We start from the raw sequence: 6,115 nt of genomic DNA on the forward strand, positions 1-6,115 counted from the left end.
CTGGAAAAGCAGATCTAATATGTGTCTGGGGATCCGTATGTGTTCAGGACAGACTCTTTCCTTTCCACCTACAGATGTCCTGATTAAACTACCGTCCCGACCTTCGGGCAGGAGTTTCTCCTAAGTGAGCCAAGTGTTCCCACCTTCTGCCCAAGGTCTTGTTGGGCTAAGTTGCCAGGGAAACACAAATGGATTCAGTGTTGCTCTGTTGGTGCTTTCTTCCTTTACCTTAATTTGCTAGAATTCTCATGCCCTCCTTATTATCATCTTTACCTTTGAGAAAAAAACATCCACTGCACATCCTACGTAGCCCTAAATGAATTACCCTGTTTAAGGAGCATGCTTCCTTTTCAGTTGCCTCATTCACTAGTCAGACCCTTCCTGAGTGCAATGACTTAAACTCCATTTTAAAATTATGTTTTTCTTTCCCATTATGGTATATTACAGGATATTGAATATAGTTCCCTGTGCTATACAGTAGGGCCTTGTTGTTTATCCATTCTATATGTAATAGTTTGCATCTGTTAACCCCAAACTCCCAATCCGTCTCTCCCCCACTCCACCCTTAGCAATCACAAGTCTGTTCTCTATGCCTGTGAATCTATAAAGTCCATTTTTTAGAGCAGTTTTAGGTTCACAGGAAAATTGAGTAGAAAGTGCAGACAGCTCCCTCCTGTTCCCACACGCGTACAACCACCTCCATCATCGACACCCTGCACCAGAGTGGTACGTTTGTTACAAACGACGAACCTACATTGACACACAGTATCCCTCCAAATCTATAGTTTACACTAAGTTTCACCTGTGGTGTTGTATATTCTGTGAGTTTTGACAAATGTATAACATCTATCCACCATTGTAGTATCATACAGGATCGTTACCCTATCCTAAAAATCCTCTGTGCTCTGCCATGGTTCTTATTTTTAAACTTTTAACATAAACTATTGATAAAAGATGAAATTTAATACACATAAAGAAAAATGAACAAATCACAGACGTAGCTTAGTGACTGAACATACAGCAAACACTGCGTAACCACCACTCAGATCAAGGAAACAGATGTTCTCCAGCACCACCGACGGTCCTAGTGCACCACTGAGTGACCTGCCCACTCCCTCCCTCATAAGGGGGTTTCTGAGTGCACGCTCTGGATGAGCTGGAGCAAACGTCCACCCGAGCAGCACCTGCTTCCGTTCCTGGCGGGGTGGAGGGGCGCAGGTGCTGCGGCGGCCCGCGTGGATGCGCTCAGCGGCTCCTGCCCCTGCGCGTGGACTGCAGGCTGGGGTGCCTGCAGAGGCTGTACGGCAGGGTGAGGGATACGCTTGAGGTGGACTTGTAAGGTGCAGCAGCACGAGGTGGTAAGTTCTGCAGAGCCGGGGGAACGCCTCCAGATGGGCAGCTGTCCGTCAGACCTTGCTAGGCAGCACTAGCCACCAAAGTCCATAGCCAAGCAGTCGGGGCACTCAGACCCAGATGGAGCCAGATGGCGAAGAGCTGGACGAGGCCCAGACTGGCATATAGCGCTTGGCATTCCTTGGAAGCCTTGCTGCCAGCGTGGATGAGGTCTCATCTGTGCTAGATGGTTAGGTGTGTAACACGGAGGGCTTCCCTGAGCCCGTGGAACTGCTGGCACAAAGTAGCCCCCAGCGGCAGGCTGGCACTGATTTAAGATGGCATTGGTGGGGGGCACTCTCATCCTGGCCACCTGCTGCTTATACTGGTTGGTCAGGTGAGCCTTTCTCTGTTCCCTTCTCTGGGCTAGGGTGACACACAGTGGCTTGGAGCCCACGATGCATCTGCTCAGTGACTGCTCCGCTTGCCTCTTGGGGGGATGTGGAGCAGACAAAGCCAAACCCTTGCTTCTCCCATCCTCCCGCGTCCCCTTAGCACTGGCGATTGATCCAAAAGGAGAAAACTCTTCCTGAACTTCTCATCATCACTGGTGTCATCCAAGTTCTTAATGTAGAGATTCACCCCCTGACAGCGACTAATTCTCTCCTGTTGCAGCTGTTCAAACTTCCGCTTCAACGGGGCCTGCCGATCCACTTTCTTCTGTGCACGGCCGAGGAAAACGACTTTCCCACTGATTGCTTTTCCATTTGTCTCTTCCAAGGCCTTACTGGCATCCTGGTGTTTTTTGTGACTCACAAAGCCGAAGCCTTTGGATTTCCCACTGGGATCTCTCACTTACCTTGACGCTAGGGTCTTACCAAACTGGCTGAGTAGCTCTTTCAGTCTCTCATCATCCACCTCTTCCCCAAGGTTTTTGATGTAAACGTTGGTGAATTCCTTGGCTTTGGCTCCAAGCTTGGCTTCCCGCTCTTTTCGAGACTTGAATCTGCCCACAGACACTTTATGGTCACTGAGGGTCATGGCCTTCATCTTCTCGATGGCTTTGTCGGCAGCCTCTTGGGTCAAAGGAATAACCCTTAGGGCCAGTCTCATCACACCCTACCTTGCAGGACCTTGCAGGACCGAATGTTTCCAAAAGCAGAAAAAGAATCACGAAGTGCCTTGATACGTACAGATTTGTCCAGGTTCTTGATGAAGACGTTTCCCACGCCAGGTTTTCTCAAAGAGGGATCCTCTGAGGCCACGTGATACGGGTCAGCTTTCCCTTACTCACATCAAAGTTCGTGGTCTCCAAGGCCCGCTCAGCCGGCTGCTGGAAGTGGACGCAGGCAGAACCCAGGGAGTGGCCCACGTGGGCGGACAGCACAGGCCCCGTAGGGCTGAACTTTGCTCACAGCGAGGCCTCAGTGATGTGAGAGTGCAGGTTACCCACACACGGGGGGCCGTGGGGTAGCCGCTGGCAGCAGCGCTCATCTCCCCAGCCCCGACCGCTCCCAGACCTGCCAGGAGGACTTCTTAGCGGGACCACACAGGACAACAGGGGCTCTGCTCGGAGCCGTGGCCTGAAGCTGAGAGAAGCTGGAGGGGGCTCCGAGGACCAGAGAGAGCAGTTCGGGGCTGGCTCCCAAGAGACTGCCAAACCGCAGGCTCTCAAAGCTCATATGGCCCTCCCCGGGAGTCTGTTAATATTCAGCTGTCCTGGCCTGAAGCAACGGACAAAGGATTAATCTCCAAAATATACAAACAGCTCATGGAGCTCAATATCAAAAAACCAAACCACCCAATTAAAAAATGGGTGGAAGACCTAAACAGACATTTCACCAGATAAGACATACAGATGGCCAAGAGGCACATGAAAAGACACTCAACATCACTAATTATTAGAGAAATGCAAATCAAAACTACAATGAGGTATCACCTCACACCGGTCAGAATGGGCATCATCAAAAAGTCTACAAACAATAAATGCTGGAAAGGGTGCGGAGAAAAGGGAACCCTCTTGCACTGTTGGTGGGAATGTAAATTGGTGCAGCCACTATGGAGAACAGTATGGAGGTTCCTTAAAAAACTAAAAACAGAACTACCATAAGACCCAGCAATCCCACTATTGGGCATGTACCCTGAGAAAACCATAATTTAAAAGGACACATGTACCCCAGTGTTCACTGCAGCACTATTTATAATAGCCGGGACATGGAAACAACCTAAATGTCCAATGACAGATGAATGGATAAAGAAGATGTGGCACATATATACAATGGAATATTACTCAGCCATAAAAAGGAATGAAATTGGGTCATCTGTAGAGATGTGGATGGACCCAGAGTCTGTCATACAGAGTGAATTAAGTCAGAAAGAGAAAAACAAGTATCGTATATTAACGCATATATGTGGAATCTAGAAAAATGGTACAGATGAACCTATTTGTAGGTCAGGAATAGAGATGTAGATGTAGAGAACGGACATGTGGACATGGGGGAGAAGGGGAGGGTGGGACGGATTGGGAGATTAGGTTTGACATACACTACCATGTGTAAAACAGATAGCTAGTGGGAACCTGCTGTAGAGCACAGCTCAGTGCTCTGTGACCACCTAGATGGGTGGGATGGGGGGGTGGGAGGGAGGTCCAAGAGGGAGGGGATATACATATAGCTGATTTACTTCATTGTATAGCAGAAACTATCACAACATTGTAAAACAATTTTACTCCAAAAAAAAAAAAAAAAAGAAATGAAAGAAAATGTACCACCTGAGATCAGTAACCATTATTCTTCAAGTCTCAAGTGAAATGCCATTTCTTCAGGGAGCTCCTTCCTGATCAACTTACATTATTAATCCATTTGACTGTCCGTTTATATTGTTGTTCTCAAGATCCCAGAATGGAGCTACTCTTTCCCAATGACTTCACAGCACCTTGTAATCACTGATCAGAACGAGGACTCTCTCCTCTCGTCCCTTGTCTCCATTCTCGTTCCCTCCCTTCCATTCTAATGTGTCTGGTATGTCTTTGAGTATGAGGGTGGCTTCTAAAAAGATGTAGCATTGTTTTCCTGTGTGTATTTTAAAATTTTAATACATGTCATTATGCGTTGAATCACACACACACACACACACACACACAATTAAAACGGGGACTCCCCTGCAAACGACACAAATACTTCAAGAGGCAACCGAAGGGTACGCACGGTGGCCTCGAGAAACGCATTTCTGTATAAACACAGGTTTCGGGCTCCCGGGGTTTAAAATTACAGCAGCCCGGGGAAGAGGGAAACCAAACATACGTAAATGCCGACTCGGCGAGGGCAAGCCGCCTCCCACGTAGAAGCAAAGCAGCGCTGAGGCGTGGTGCGCGGACAGGTGGTGGGCGAACACGTGGTGGGCGGACGCCTGGTGCGCAGATGCGTGGTGGGGGGACACGTAGTGCGCGGAAACGTGGTGCGTGGACGCCTGGTGCCCGGAGACGTGGTGCGCGGACACGTGGTGAGCGGACACGTAGTGCGCGGAAACGTGGTGGGCGGACGCGTGGTGCGCGGACACGTGGTGGGCGGACATCTGGTGCGCAGACGCGTGGTGGGCGGACGCCTGGGGCGCGGACACGCGGTGTGCGCGGGCGAGGGCGGCGGGCGGAGGCGCGTGGGGCCGGGCACGCGGGCGGCTCACAGCTAGCCTTGTGGTCGGGGACCAGCGGTCGCCCAGGTGCTGGAAGCGTGCAAAAGTGACTTCCCCGCGGGTTCTCCGAGGAGGATTCGCTCTCCCGCCCCCGTCTTTTTTTAGATTTTAAAGCGTTTTAGGGTTTTTAAAAAAACCTTTTCTTCTTTTTTTTTTTTCAGGGTGCTAGGCTTGAGAGCAGCGGAGGCTGCCGCGACCGGAGGCGGAGAGTGCAAAGTATACGTTCTTATCAGTTATTTGCTATTATTGTCTCCTACGGAGGGTGACCTTCTGCTAGAAATAAGTATCATAGGGTAGTCACCGTACCCAGGAACAAGAGAAGGTTTTTCAATACAGGTAAGCGGTTAAAAAAAAAAAAAAAGGCACATAAAGTAAAGAAGCCATAAAAGTTGCGTGAGGTTTGTGGCACGGCAGAGCTTGAGGCCCATGAAAGACGTGGAAATCGAGTTTCGTTGGATGGGGAAGCTCAAAGAAAACTCACTCCGTATGTGGGGTCCCATTCTTAAATTGGGCGCTCCAAATGGGAATAAATGAGAGAGAATGGTTTCTTTTACGATTCCTACCCAAACTTTTGTACCGATGTAAAGGCAGTCCATGTATAGTGGAAAGAACACAGACCTTGGCTTCTGCTAGAATGGGTTGGCCTCTGGGCTCTGCTACTTACGAGTTATGTGATATTGGCTAAGTTACCTAATATGTCTGAATTTCGGGTTCTTCATCTGTAAACTGAAAATAAATGTACCTCTTTATAAGGTTATTGTAGAGGTAAATGGAGATGACAAATATAAAATACAGGGACTGTGGGTTCTTGTTGATTGTTCTTTTCTTCCTTTTTTTTTATCAGGAAAAGGGAAAGAAAGAGTGGAAAGTGGCTTGGCCTTATATGTATAAAAGTCAAAAGAATTGCGAGAGAAGGGGGATGGGAAAAGAACAGGAGCGACTTTGGCAGGCTGGCCCTTCCCTACTGCACTGTGGCTCTTCAGTAAGTCTTGTAGAACTGGGTTTCTCTGTCAGTTTCATCCCTTCTGCAACGCCTCTTTGGCCTCCACTTGCCTGACCCTGATGGAATAGCTGAAAGTCTGGTTGTTCTAGC

General features: G+C 49.0%; 1 pseudogene; it reads right to left on the bottom strand.

The window, feature by feature from the left end:
- Positions 1 to 1,120: 1,120 nt before the first annotated feature.
- Positions 1,121 to 2,826, bottom strand: LOC137771021 (polyadenylate-binding protein 4 pseudogene; annotated as a pseudogene).
- Between the last annotated feature and the right edge of the window lie 3,289 nt (positions 2,827 to 6,115).

The sequence above is a fragment of the Eschrichtius robustus genome, chromosome 10 (genome assembly GCF_028021215.1).
Source record: "Eschrichtius robustus isolate mEscRob2 chromosome 10, mEscRob2.pri, whole genome shotgun sequence".
In the NCBI taxonomy this organism is placed as follows: domain Eukaryota; kingdom Metazoa; phylum Chordata; class Mammalia; order Artiodactyla; family Eschrichtiidae; genus Eschrichtius; species Eschrichtius robustus.